Raw genomic sequence first — 14,943 nt, 5'->3', positions numbered from 1 at the left:
TCATGGATCTAAGCCTACAAATCATATGGTGACTCAAAAGCGCCATCTTTATCCATCACTTACAGCTGGCATATTTAAATCAAATGGAATGCATCCTCATTTCTCTTCCCTAGAACGCTTTCTTGTTGAGCATGAAATTTGAAAGGTCTCTCGTTTCATAACTTGGTCTTTGTATAAAGTATCAAGCATAACTTCCGCATAATTTCCACTATATCTTAAGTTACATGGTTCAAGTGCCACATCAGCATCTACATTAGTCTTAGTACTGACAAACTTGGATCAGGCTCCCTAAGGTCCTTAAGCTTCGATGCCCTCTCAACTCCCTTGGAGTTATATGGAGCAATATGATGTGTTGTTAATTGAAGAGAACAAAATAACTCATTTTCTATACAATCATACATTTTTCTACACAAAGTATCAGTCAGAACACTAAGATTAATGACTTGCATTCGGATATCCATAACACGTCTTTCACTCTGCTCAAGAGGTCCCTCAATAAACTTTGAAAGGCTTTCTACTTTTCTCTCTAATTGTTGTTGTTGATCTTCAAAAAGGTGTTGTTTCATTTCCTTTTCACTAGGTGTCATTTCATCCTTGAATAAGTCATCTCCAAACATGTGAAATGCAAAAGGATAAGAGTAGAAAGGGGCACGCCTTGCTCTAAAAAGTCTTTGCAGTCCATTTGTTAGCCAACTGTAATCCCTGACACTAGATTCCTTCCTTTCTAAATCTGAAATTGTTGCCTCTAATGTTTCCCTCTACTTCGATTCAAGTTTCAAAGAATCCATATGTGCTTTCCAATGTGACTGATAATGTATGTATCTTTTCAAATCACGTTTCTCCTTCTCAGACTCCTTCTCTGTATCTTCTTTATATCGACTGCAACTGTACCCTTCAATGCTTGTCCAGGTATGCTCTCGACCAGTAGCACCACGACATAACCAATAGAAAGCTTGGCCATAGATGCAGCTCACCAAATTGCAACCACCATTTTTTCTACTCACTTACGACACTTGGGACAGGCCTTTCTATTAACTGTAAGCCAATTAACTTTCTCTAAATCATCCTTACATTTTTTTCCTAGAGTTCCCACATCAAGCAGGAACAAGGAGAGTGTGCTACAGCCAAAAAATTGAAGCAAAATTGTTTTCCACAAGTTCATTCAATATCACAGTATACATCTCCATCAACCCATATGGCAATTCCACAATTTGGAACACTAGGAGACGATTTCACTTTGTTGTTATCATCAATGTAAGATTCCAGTAGGAAACGCTCAAAACGCTCAGCTGCTTCAAGATCTTTTGTACTAAGAAGCTTTCTAACAATGTCTTCATCACAGATGGCATTACATTTGTGGGCCAAACATCTAATACGCTTGCTCTATCCCTCATTTATCTTAACAATAAAGTATTTTTTCCAGCAATCATTTCAGTAATAGTGACCACAATCCATCATAATCACATCCTCCCGCAATTTTTCTTCAATACAAATATTACAGGTAACAACAGAAGGAAAGGATGTAGGGTGTGAATCAACTGCATCAAAAAGTGTAACACTCGCTTGTGAAAACAACCAATCCTTTCCTTTGTCTACAAGTACATCAAGTAATCTTTAAACATCCCAGGGATGATGAATTAAGAGTGTCTGAGCATGTTGCTCCTTTAATCCAAACATTTCCATTACTTTATGCAAATCCTCTCCCTATGCAACCAATTGTGATGCCTTTGTGATGACCTGCAAATGCCGAAGTTCGAGTAGCATACTCTGAAGCAGATAATGGTTCAACTGATCATTTTTCCAAGTGCAGCTAACCAAAAGGAACATATGCAAGTAAATTGGGCACTTTGTACCATTGTATATATTCTACTTTTGTTGATTCCTTGCTTTCATTTGATTTCTTCTGGATAACCTTAGAGGAGATTTTATCTGCATCGGGAGATGGTCTGAAGGTTGCTCCATCTGCCCCTTCATGGTTTTCAAGAGCTTGTAGCGATGATGTTTTTTTTAAATTCAAATCAGAATCATCCTCTTTCGAAGAAGTATTTGCATCTTCCCTTCTTTGTTTGAACCAATCAAGCTATTTCTGGATACCTTAAAGGGTCACCAATCTAGAGAGTCTCTAAAAAGAGTTTTGAACATGACCTAGACCTAGTACCAATTGTTCACCTTCATTTGGCATTGCCTTTTGCAACCTTGATCGTCTTCTTTGCACTGCAAGCCCTTCTATATACAGTTTCAAAAGCATTTCTAAGCAAGATATTATCTCTGCAGACAAGTACTTTTTTTCTGGCCAATTTAAACAACAACTGGTTGGGAAAGCAGTCATCCGATCAAATGAGCATCAATCTTCATTTGACCATATCTTCTGATCTGGGAGCTGGTTTTTGGAGTGTGATATACAGTTGAAAAGCTCTATCCGAGTTGCTTCTGATGGGCACACTTGTGACATGTTTTTTTTGCTGAAGATCATGTGAAAAACATCTAACCAAACCACACCTAGTAAGAGGCCCATTTTTTATCATTGTAGGAAGGCCAAAGGACTGACTCTAACAACGATATCGATTGTAATGGTTTTTTATAATAAGGTGATGTAACAAGGTTGAAATCTTAAGCTAAGGTCTAAAAACCTAAGCTTATAAACCTATACTACATAATGCAAAACCCACTTTCGAACCATATAATAAAAAATGCAATCCAAAACACAGCTAAACTGCGCGGGAAGAAGACTGCAGTGAAACAGGCCATGTGAATAGGTGAAGGACTGCAACTGCATAGGTAAAGGAAGACCACCACAGTTTTGGAAGTCGCCAGGGGTAACAATGCAGTGGAGGTTTATAGTGAATATGTGAATGGGTTGTAAACCGTGTCAGAACCACCAAGGGAAAGCCACAATAGCTAACTAGAACAACCAGGGGTAAGCCACCAAGTGGAGCTACAACCATCGGAGGTGTGTGCTGTCACATGCACCGTCACTGTCAAGCAACTAGAACTGTTGGGGATAAGCCAGGTGGGTGGAAGCCTGCAGTTAGATCACGACAGCCACATGTTGGCCGTTTAAATTCTCTACAAATTTTCCTGACCACTAGTGGAATATCACTTATCCAAAGTTCATTTTGGGTTTTTATTGTTGTTTTTGTTCTAAAGTAATGCAACCACCATGTAACCCTATCCTAAGGTGTCCTCTTGTAACAAGACCGAGACATTCAACCTTTAATGCAACCCATACATGCTAAGATTAGCCATTAGGGCCTCGAATGAACCTAAGGAGTTATAAATTCAACCTTTTGTTCATGAAGAAGGGAGGGGAGTAATTTTGAGACTTGTATGCAGATGCTGAGCGAGAGAGGAAGTTATTGTTTTTAGCGTATCTTGGTCGTCCGGAGGTGAAATTGGGAACCGAGATAGACATTGGAAAGCTAGGAGAGAGAGATTTCTATTAGAAGAGACCAGAAGTGCCTATGTTCACATTTAGTCTATTGTTTTTTCTGTGTAGCAGACCTATTTTGATCAATCCTAATAAAGCAGACGCCCATCTAAAAAGCAGACTCAGAGACGTAGTCCATTAGGGACCAACTCTGTAATCAATGTTTGTTGTCTTCTATCTCTGTTTTTTCTGAAAATTCATGTTTAATTATGTTTCTTAAGTTCTTGATTAAGTCTTGAATCAACTGCTTTCCTTCAGTCTTCCACATTCAACATATAAGGTTAACGATCAATTCACTGTTGGAAAATAATCAATTCTACTTCAATTTAGTTTATGATCAATATTAGATCATATAATTTGGTATTAGAGTAGGTTGTGTTTTGTATAATTTTTTCTAGTGAATGTTAAACAGGTCTAAGTCATGATGTGGAGAAGGAAAAATTGAGGAGTTTGATCAAGATATTGGAAAGAAAAAAATCACTCATAAATTGACAATGATAGTATCTTATGCAGGTAAAAGTGCTAAAGAGAAGATGAGCAAGGAACAGTTTCAAAAAGTATTTTTGAGCATGCAACAAATGTTGGGAGAACTCTAAGAAGATAAGAAAGCGAGAGATGCAGTGTCTTCTTCAAAGACATCAAATAAGGACAAGGGAGAAGGCAAGGATGATAAACCTCCTCCTCCTCCATCATCTCCATCATCATCTCCTTCTTCTTCTTCTTCTTCCAGTTCAGATTCTGAAACAGAAAAGAAACCTAAGAAATCATCTCTTTTGAAACTTGATGTAAAATTTGAGCTACCTATTTATGATGGCAAAATGAATCTTGAAAAGTTAGATAATTGGATTAAGTAGTTAGAAGTGTATTGTTGTATTCAAAACATTTCTGATGAAAAGACAAAAATTCAGTTACCTACACTTAGAATGGGGGGTGTTATCAAGAAATCTAGTGTCCACTCGGAGTTGCTAGTTCCACTAAGACTGGTAGCTATATTAGAAACAAACAAACTAAAACTACTTTCGCTTTCCTTTATGAGAAGTAGATAAGAGGGGAACAAAGGACACCAACCTCAGTCTTGTGCTTGGTTCCTTGCTTGGTTCTTCTCCCTTCTCACAGATCTTTGCCACTTTTCCTTTGTCTACCCAGCTTCAAAGAGCACCTGTGGGATCAAAGCAGCACAATACTATCGAAGAACAGAGATCTACAATCATAAACAATATAGGACCAGATATATATTGACCACACAAATGCATATATCATCAAACATACAAGAATGTGGAGGAAAACTTGAATATCTTTATTAATATCAAGAATAGCAAAGAGGATTACAACCAATTGTTCTGACCCAACGTCATCCTCCTAGCATGAAAGCCCTTCTTCACCTCATGAAAATCTTAGATCACCCAACACTATGATATTCCACCAAGAAACCAACAGCACTTCCTTACAAGATACAAAATTCTAGCCTCTGGATCTCTAGGATGAGGGATCCATATATAGATGATTCCAGGGGGGTGAGTCAGCTTCTGGGATTTTGATTAGTGTCCTCTCTCTGATAGTTCTTGATTCCACTTGGAGATTGATGATCTCTTACTCATCCCTAGGCGAATTCAGAGAGGCAAGTGTCACAGGAGAAGTTTCTGGAAGATTCCATGATGATCCACCTTGAAAACTATCTCTACCAATTGTCTACTCTTTCCCATCGCTCCCTACAGAAGGGCTTTCCAGTATGCATCGCACCCTTTTCCCTGAGCAGGTGAGATGCATCGCACCCTTTGCACTGGGCAGTCTGTATGGTCCAGCTTTGACCAGTTCTGAGCAGTTTTCTGTGGAGAACTTCTGGGAGATGATATAATCAATTGACCTTGTTCCTTTAGGGTGTGAAGCAACACTTCTAGGGACTTAGGAGCCCTTGGTTTATGGACATGTATGATTGGGGTTGCCAAAAATGTCTATAACAGTTGCCCCCTAAAGCATGAGTTTGTTAATCTTTTGATGTCGGGTGAAATTCTTTATCATGAGGATCCGAAGTTTTTTTCGAGCTTGAAGGCGACCTGTAATAAGATACAACACAATACATTATATTCATAATATTTTTCATGATCTAGTTGAGGCGGGCATTCCCATGCTCATCTTTATAAATTCATTTTCATGCAGATAAGACAGACAACCGTCTGTGTGGTAGACTGATGATTCTAATAGAGTCATCATCCTTTGATTCAGATGATCATCTGTGCAGCAATGATGTACATTTGATGTCTTTACTTTGCTGAATATATCACAGCCCGGATGGATGAAACTAGAGCCGGGGTCTTCAAAACTCATCCAATCTTCACTTAGAGTATAAGTCGATCCATGTGAAAGATTTTCTGGAGTCGAACATGGAAAGACATCACCTGATTACCAGCCAATGATGTAAGATATTAACAAGCGTGAGAGGAGTCACCAATAATGATGATGACCCTCAAGGTACTACAGTACAATTCGCGTCGTGTGAAAAGGGACTTGGCATCGAACACCACGCAAAATCTTTCGGTCAAAGGCCATTGATGTAAACCTGTCACCGGAAGTGAGAAACTTTCCATTGAGGCATGCAAGCTTCAAAGTACTAAAAGGGTTGTTCCTAAGTCGACTTCTTGGATAATGAGCTGATGTCGACAAGAACTGACCCATCATACGAGGGCCTTAATGAATCCCACATCTACAACATGTAACGGAGTAAATGATTTCAGAGATGAAAACTATCTGATGATATAGGGTTTAGGGTGGCGGTCATGAAAGAATGGAGCATGAATGTATTGCAGCGGATGAGACACAAGTGAATTCTCTGAATGACTTGTCTTGAACATACTGGCGACACTGACATGGATTGGTAGCATTAACCCCAAATATGGATGGTGCGATGGACCAATGGTAACATGACTGGTGAGAGGAATAACCCAACCCGACTCGGATGTGTAGTGAAAGTGTCATGTTCAAGAGTGACTTTCTATCAATAAAGTTTCTTCAAGTTTTCTTCCCAATTTTTCCCCAGTCATTGCTGTTCAGTACCTCTTTATTTGTTTCAAGCTTGAGGAGGATAACATATGCTTATTCTATAATTTTCCCTTCCGGCAAACCCGTCACTATGTTTTAACGAGCCTGGCAACAGTGAAACTCGTTCTTGTCTATATGGACAAGTTTGTCGCTTTTTGGTTTTTAATGAGTTCAAGGACAAAGATAACTCGGTCCTTTTCAATTTTAGAGAGTCTGAAAGGGACGTAAAGGAGACTCCAATAGTCCTTTTTCGTCATATAATCCATTAAGTCCGAAAATGTATAAACTAATATGAAAGTGTTATAGACATTTTTGTGCCTTACAACTCCAAGCATGAAATGTTTATAAACCAAGGGATCCTAAGTCCCTGAAAGTGTCGTTCTAACCCCTAAAGGAACAAGGTCAACAGATTACAACTTCTCCCAGAAGTTCTCCACCAGAAACTACTCAGAATAAGTCAAAACATGATCATTTCAGCTGCTCCACTGGCTAGGTGCGTTGCATTGCACCTAAATACACTGTGAGGGTGTGTTGCATTTCAAAAGTCCCTTCTGTGGGGTGTGATGGGCGAGAAAGGACAAATGGCAGTGTCATTCCGTGAGGTGGAGAGACAATGGAAGCTTCCAGAATCTTCTCCTATGACACTTGCCTCACTGAATTCGACCAAGGATGAGTAAGAGGCCTTCAGTCTCCAAGTGGAAGCAAGAACTGACAGAGAGAAGACACTAATCAAATCACAAGCTGACTCATCCTCCTTACACATATCTATATATGGATCCCTCATCTCCGAGATCCGGGGGTTGGAATTTTGCATATTGTAAGGAATTGTTGTTGGTTTTTGAGACAAACATCAGAGTGTTGGGTGATCTATGCTTTGTTGGAGGTGAAGCTGGGCAAGTAAGGGAGCAGGTAGCTGGAGACTGTCAAATAAGAGAGGGATTGGATCAAAGGATTAGCGCAAGAAACAGGTTGGTTCTTTCTATTCCTCTCTATCTATAGTTCATAAAGGAAATACAAAAGTAGTTTTTCTCTGTTTGTTTCTAAGGCAGCTGTCACACCTTAGTGGGATAGAGCAGTTCTAAATAGACACTTTTCCCTGTAACAAAATGGTGACTCCACTGGGGAATGTCTAATTAGTTTGTTTGTGTATCATTCTTTGTTGTTTATTTCATAAACTTACAAGTAGCATTCGAACTGCATTTGCCATAACAAATGCAAAGTAGACATCTGCTGCTTCAATCAATTCACTGGATCTGTTTATGATTTGAATAGCTGATTCACAAACTATCTAATTGCCCTTGTGCTAGCTCTTAGACCCTCCTTAGATCTACCCCTGATTGTGCATTACTGATTGCTTTTACTCGGCCAAAAACCAAAGACTGAACTGCAAACTGTGACCCGGAACCCGGACAGATTCTCGTTTCTGGCCCAGCGCAGGTACTGTTAAGAGATCCTGAATTTCAGCGCACTTCCCGAAAGGGCAACCTGTGCTGCATTTCAGATTCTCTGTGTTACAGGTGCGCTGATCAGACTAGCCCTATGCAGCTGTGGTTCTTGTGCTTCATTCTTTCCAGTTCTATCTCTGAATTTTGCTGCCTGTGATCAGTATATGTCTGTTTAAAACCCCTTTTTCCTTGTTGTTATTCCACCTCCTTTGTACAAAAGAACTGTAGATTTTTTTGTGTGTTTGTTGAGTCGTTTATAGTTTTCCATTGCAAAAGTAGAATAGTCGTACTGTCGTCCTTTGATTTGAATCTGTCGCAAGTGTTGATTTCGATCATAGGAGAAAGTTTGATTGCTGTTGATGGTCGATTATACTGTTACTATTGCCTTTGGTCTGAATTTGTGATTTTCTAGTGTCAAGAACAAGTGTTCATTTCAAAATCGCAAGGTGTTGTAATCATCTCTATTTTTGATTTCGAAAAAGAGCTTGTTTATATTTGTCACTTGAAAAGAAATTCAGATTTGTACATCAACTTTATTTTTAGCATCAATACTAAGAAATTCAAAAACAAATACATGCATGTGCATTTGCATATAGACAGTCTGTTTGGCTTGATTTAGGAAAGTGCATTTACAGTGTGCCCTTTGCTCTTTGTGAAAAGATTGTGTCTTTCTTTTCCTCTAGTAGCTAGGATTTTCATTGCACAAAAGAGATAAAAGTTTGTTTATCATCTTTAGATTGCATTTTAGGAATTACATCTACATCTCGTGGTGAATCCAAAAGGCAAACTTTATAAGCAAGATCAACTTAAAATAAATTCAAGGAATCTAACAACGCTTTGGAACTTAATGCACAACATTTAGAGGTCTAGGCTAGAGACGTATTCCGGCGTTGTAAAGCCTGGTAATTGTTGTCCTCACTAATGGTTGGGTGATTCCTCCACTTTGAGACGATAAGTGCCACTACGGACTTGTGCTCCCACGTACCATCGAGTATATTTTGGGAGACCCCTATAGGCTTAAATCCTTTATCCTTAGGAAGCCGTGTCTGCCGCCCTATCGATCGCAATGCACTGAATACAGCATTCGGGAAGATTGACTGTCGTACCGTAAAAAGTATTCTATAGTTTTGCGATTGGTTTGGTACTCCCTCTACCTAGATCTCCAGAGTAGTCCCTTTCGTTCCTTTTTAGACTCCTTAACGGAAAAGGTCCATCTAAGCACTTGTCACTTCAGGCTCATTAAAAATCAAAGGCGACTAGAGTCATCTTTTGTTTTTTCTCGACTCTTAAAAACTGAAAAAACAAGTTGTGTCAAAGCGTATATAAATTTATTTTAAACGGAATATGCATTACCCCTTTCCTACGTTGATCTTGGGTTGAGAAAATGGAGTCAGCCAACCAAGGAATTCCCCTTGGAGGAAATCCTAGTCCCTTCTCCTCTTGGGGAGATGTTGGTGCGCCCCATATGGCCACATTGTCGCTTCCAGGGCTAACGATTGGTTTGCCTGTATGGCTCTTCTCAACCTCTTTCGTTCAGAACACCACTATTCCTGAACAATCGAATCAGCAATTAGACAAGTCCAGAGTTACCCACCAGCCTTCTACTTCCTCTAATTATTCCTCTCCTCCTTCCTCTTCACTTGATGGGGTTGGTAAAGCCAAAAGTCAAGTTCCTAAGGAGAGGAAGGAAAAGAAGAAGAAAGAGAAGAAGAAGAAGGAGCCAAAGGCGAATGGGGGAAAACGAGTGTCGTCTAACGAAAATCCACACACTGCACCGACCAGGCCTAAATCGCCATGTGTCATTTGGAAAGGAGACCACTTTCACAAAGATTGTCCTTGCATCCCTCGGATCTTAAGGGACTGGTCTCCGCGTTTGCACAACCCGGTGTCGTCAACCTCTGATGATCATGTTGAAAGCACACCATCAACTAGTGAAAGTGAAGCCCTAGGATAAAAAGGGAAATGTAGATTTCCTTGTAAACTGTGCGAAGGTGATCATGCCGTCGAACGTTTTCCCTTCTTAGATGAAGCTAAAAGAGTTTTGGATGATTGTCCGGTTTCACCGTTACGACTTCCTCCTGGATATAAAAAACTCTTGTCGAGTCCGTCACTAGTTGAAAATCCGACTGGCCCGCTCAGGTGGTCGGCTGAAGCACCTATCATTGAAGATAAACCATCTGGATCCATACCAGACGAAAGTCAAAAGGTCGAGGCGGCAGTTGACCCGGTCTTTCCTTCAGAGGTTTCATCTTCAGATGATACAGTCACTGAAGAGAACAAGGATGACACCGTCCAAATTCTCTTCATAAACACAGACTCCGACGAACATGGGGGCAATTTACCCATTCCTTTACCGTAGGAAGGAAGTTCGTCAGAGCCATACCAGGCCGTCTATTCGGTCCCACCTCCAAGCAACCTAGTTGTCTCCTTCGACTGGAATCAACTAGGCAGACCCCATTTACCAGCTAGCGTACCATTCCGAATTATCGTTCAAATATATAGAATGGTTATGGCTGGTACCATCATAGATGAGGGGGCTTCTGTGAGTATCCTTTCCTCAACTGCTTGGAAAGCGCTTGGTTCGCCATTGCTTTTGCCTGAGATGAGAAATTTGACAGGCTTTGATAAAGGAACCAGTCGACTGTTAGGGATCCTTCCCGATGTGCCCATAACATTGAGAAGGAAAACGATTCACATGAACATAATGGTAGTTCAAGGACCCCTGGATTACAATCTACTCCTTGGACGAGACTATATTTATTGCATGGGAGCAATTGTCTCCTCACTCTTTAGAGTAATGTGTTTTCCGCATGAAGGAAGAGTGGTCAAGCTCGTGGACCAGCTTTCGTTTCCCGAATCATACAGAGCAAATAGTCATATGCCATCCCTGAATGGTCTTTTCACGCAAGAAATGTCTCAATCTCCAGTCCGTCCTCCCGATGAGCGCGAGTGATTCATAGGGATATGACTGAAACCCAGGGGGCATGCACCCTGGCCTGCTTCGGCAGGAAAACTTCGGGTATAGGGTAGGTTTCCGCGAGAGAATATGACCTCCGTACTCCCATCCGTGATTGGAAGAGGGAGTTGGACTGGAACAAGATCCTCTTGTAAAAGTTATGTGAGCTGGCGAGCACCGTCGCTCACCTTTGTTTATCTCGGTAGACATCACCAGAGAAGTGTTTTGTTTGCGCTGTGAATAGAACAATCTTTGGGTAACCTGAAAGAGGTATACCTTTCCTGATAAAACAAATGTTTTGTCAGCTCGAATAGAAGGTGACCTTGAAACTCTGTTTTATACCTGGGGGCATGCGAACCTTTTGGAGTGCAAACAAAGAGCGATCATTTATCTGTTTTTTGGATTGGTTGTTTCCTAACTTGCATAAAGAAAGGATGTGTGGAAAAACTCTAAAAGTTGTCATTTTTATATGAGACATTCTTATCGTACGACTGGATTAATTGAACTGTGTTATCGCAAGGTTCAATCTCGTTAAAAAATAAACCCGCATCGAGCAGTTTTAGCACATAGTTCAAGCTCGTTAAAAAATAAACATAAGACATGTGCAAGTGTTTCCACCCGCATTTAAGCTTGTTAAAAAATGAACTATTCCCCGGTAAATAACCACCGTGAATGTAGTACTTCAGCCATTAAAGCCTTGGTCGTGTTTGCACCGTCACCTCCACTTTTTCATTGGCTGATCATTCACCTCCATTTGATTGTTTACCCATTTTGAGGAATAGCTGCGAAGAGTGATTTCATTAGCCATCCTTGTGACACTGCCGTGGTTGGAAAATTCCAAACCTTACCTGGAATCAGCTGCTACCCGTTTTATCACTCGTTCCTCAAAAGATGAGTCTCCTTTAAGCTCTTTTCAACTGACTCATAAAATATGAAAATATTGCTAAGTCCTTGGCCTTCCAGCTCATTAAAGGGACAGGAAGTGCTATCCCTCATCTAGATTTTAATCTTTTTGGACCTGAGGGATTATTGCACAAAAGATTGAGTGCTTGTTTTGTTCGGCTCGTTAAAACTATCGAAAATTCATCCCTTCTGTATTGTTTTATACTTTTTTGGACTTAAGGGATTAGATGACGAAAAATGAATTTTGGAGTTACCTTTACGTTCCTTTTCAGACTCTCTAAAATTGAAAAGGACCGAGTTATCTTTGTCGTTAAACTCGTTAAAAAGATTAATAGTGACAAACTTGTCTTTAGACGAGAACGAGTTTCACTATCGCTAGGCTCGTTAAAACATAGCGATGGGTTTGCCCGAAGGGAAAATTATAGAACAAGCATATGTTATCCTCCTCAAGCTTGACAAAAATAAAGAGGAACTGGTCAGCAATGACTGGGAAAAATTGGGAAGAAAACTCAAAGAATCTTTATTGGTAGCAAGTTTCTCTTGAACATGACACTTCCACTCCGTGTCCGAGTCGGGTTGGGTTGTTTCATTCACCGGTCACATCGCCATGGTCACGCCATACCATCCACATTGGGGTTAATGCTACCAATCCATCACATCAGTGTCACTGATATGTTCAAGAGAAGTCATCCAGAGAAGTCACCTGTGTCTCACCCACTACCATACATTATACTCCATTCTTTCATGACCGCCACCCTGAACATTATATCATCAGATTGTTTTCACCTCCATCAAAATCATTTGCTCCGTTTCATGTCATTGATGTGGGATTCATTAAGGCCCTCCTTTTACGGATCACTTCTTGTCGACATCAGCTCATTATCCAAGAAGTTGGTCTGGGAACACCCCATTCAGTACTTTGAAGCTTGCATGCCTCAATGGCAAGTTTCTCACTTCCGACGACAGGTTTACATCAATGACCTTCGACCGAAAGATTTTGTGTGGTGTTCGATGCCAAGTCCTTTATTCACACCACGTGAATTGTACTGTAGTACCTTGAGGATCATTATCATTATCGGTGATTCCTCTCACGCTTGTTAACAGTTTACATCATTGACTGGTAATCAAGCGATGTCTTTCCATGTTCGACTTCAAAACATTTCTCACATGGATCGACTTGTACTTTGAGTAAAGATCGGACGAGATTGAAGACTCCGGATCTAGTTTCATCCATCCGGGCTGCGATATATATTCAGGGAAATAAAGACATCAAATGTACAACATTGACGCACAGATAATCATCCTACCAAAAGGATGATGGCTCTATCAGAATCATCAGTCTACACTCAGACGATTGTCTGTCCTATGTACATGAAAATGAATTTATAAAGCTGAGCATGGGAATGCCCGCCTCAGCTAGATCATGAAAACAGTATGAAGATAATGTATTGTATTGTATCTTATTACAGGTCTCCTCCCAGCATTGAAAGAACTTCGGATCCTCATAATAAAGCATTTCAACCGACACCAAAAGGTTAACGGCCTCATACTTTAGGGGGCAACTGTTATAGACATTTTTGTGCCTTACAACTCCAAGCATGAAATGTCCATAAACCAAGGGCTCCTAAGTCCCTAAAAGTGTTGTTCTAACCCCTAAAGGAACAAGGTCAACAGATTACAGCTTCTCCCAGAAGTTCTCCACCAGAAATTGCTCAGAATAAGTCAAAACAGGATCATTTCAACTGCTCCACTGGCTAGGTGCATTGCATTGCACCTAAATACACTGTGAGGGTGCGTTGCATTTCAAAAGTCCCTTCTGTGGGGTGCGATGGGCGAGAAATGACAAATGGCAGTGTCATTCCGTGAGGTGGAGAGACAATGGAAGCTTCCAGAATCTTCTCCTGTGACACTTGCCTCACTGAATTTGACCAAGGATGAGTAAGAGGCCTTCAGTCCCCAAGTGGAAGCAAGAACTGACAGAGAGAAGACACTAATCAAATCACAAGCTGACTCATCCTCCTTACACATATCTATATATGGATCCCTTATCTCAGACATCCGGGGGATGGAATTTTGCATATTGTAACGAATTGCTATTGGTTTTTGAGACAAACATCAAAGTGTTGGGTGATCTATGCTTTGTTAGAGGTGAAGAGGGGCTTCTCTGCTAGGGGGTTGATGCTGGGTTAGAAACCACCGGTTGTAACTCCTCCTGGATCTTTTCTTGTTTATCAATAAAAGCTATTTGAGTTTTTCCTCCATGCTTTTGTATCATTGATGCTTGTTACATTTGTATGGTTAACTTAAATCTGATCATAAGTTGTTTATGAATATAGATCCATGTCTTTGTATAGTGTTCTTCTTCTGTGATCTTACAGGTACTTTGTGAAGCTGGGAAAGTAAGGGAGTAGGTAGCTGGAGACTGTCAAAGAAGAGAGGGATTGGATCAAAGGATTAGCGCAAGACACAGGTTGGTTCTTTCTATTCCTCTCTATCTATAGTTCATAAAGGAAATACAAATGTAGTTTTTCTCTGTTTGTTTCTAAGGCAGTTGTCACACCTTAGTGGGATAGAGTAGTTCTAAATAGAAACTTTTCCCTGTAACAGAAAGGGATGAATTTTCGGTAATTTTAACGAGCTAAACAAAACAAGCGCTCGATCTTTTTGCGTAATAATCCCTCAGGTCCAAAAAGATTAAAATCTAGAGAAGGGATAGCACTCCCGGTAGCTTTAATGAGCTGGAGAGGCCAACTACTCAGAAATATTTTCATTTTTTAGGAGTTAGACAAAAAGAGCTTAAAGCAGACTCATTTTTTGAGGAACGAGTTATAATTTTAGGTAGCAGCTGATTCCAGGTAAGGTTTGGAATTTTCCAATCACGGCGGTGTCACAAGGATGGCTAACAGGATCACTCTTCACTGTTGTTCCTCAAAAGGGGTAAACAATCAAATGGAGGTGAATGATTGGCTAAAACAGAGTGGAGGTGATGGTAAGAACATGACCAGGGCTCAAAAGTTGATGATAGTGCATTCACAATGGTTATTTATCGGGGATTGGTTCATTTTTTAATGAGCTTAAACTCTGGGGGAAACATTTGCTCATTGTTAAGGTTTAATTTTTGACGAGCTTGAACTTCACATAAAAAATGCTCGTGCCAGTCGTATAATAAGGGTGTC

General features: G+C 40.3%; 1 pseudogene; it reads right to left on the bottom strand.

Moving 5' to 3' along the window:
* Positions 1-96: 96 nt before the first annotated feature.
* On the bottom strand, positions 97-1,698 carry LOC149184884 (putative E3 ubiquitin-protein ligase ARI2 pseudogene; annotated as a pseudogene).
* Between the last annotated feature and the right edge of the window lie 13,245 nt (positions 1,699-14,943).

The sequence above is a fragment of the Pinus tabuliformis genome, chromosome 3_2 (assembly GCF_031772625.1).
Source record: "Pinus tabuliformis cultivar Carrire ecotype Pingquan chromosome 3_2, CPIR1, whole genome shotgun sequence".
In the NCBI taxonomy this organism is placed as follows: Eukaryota; Viridiplantae; Streptophyta; class Pinopsida; order Pinales; family Pinaceae; genus Pinus; species Pinus tabuliformis.
This window is presented reverse-complemented; position numbering and strand designations above follow the sequence as displayed.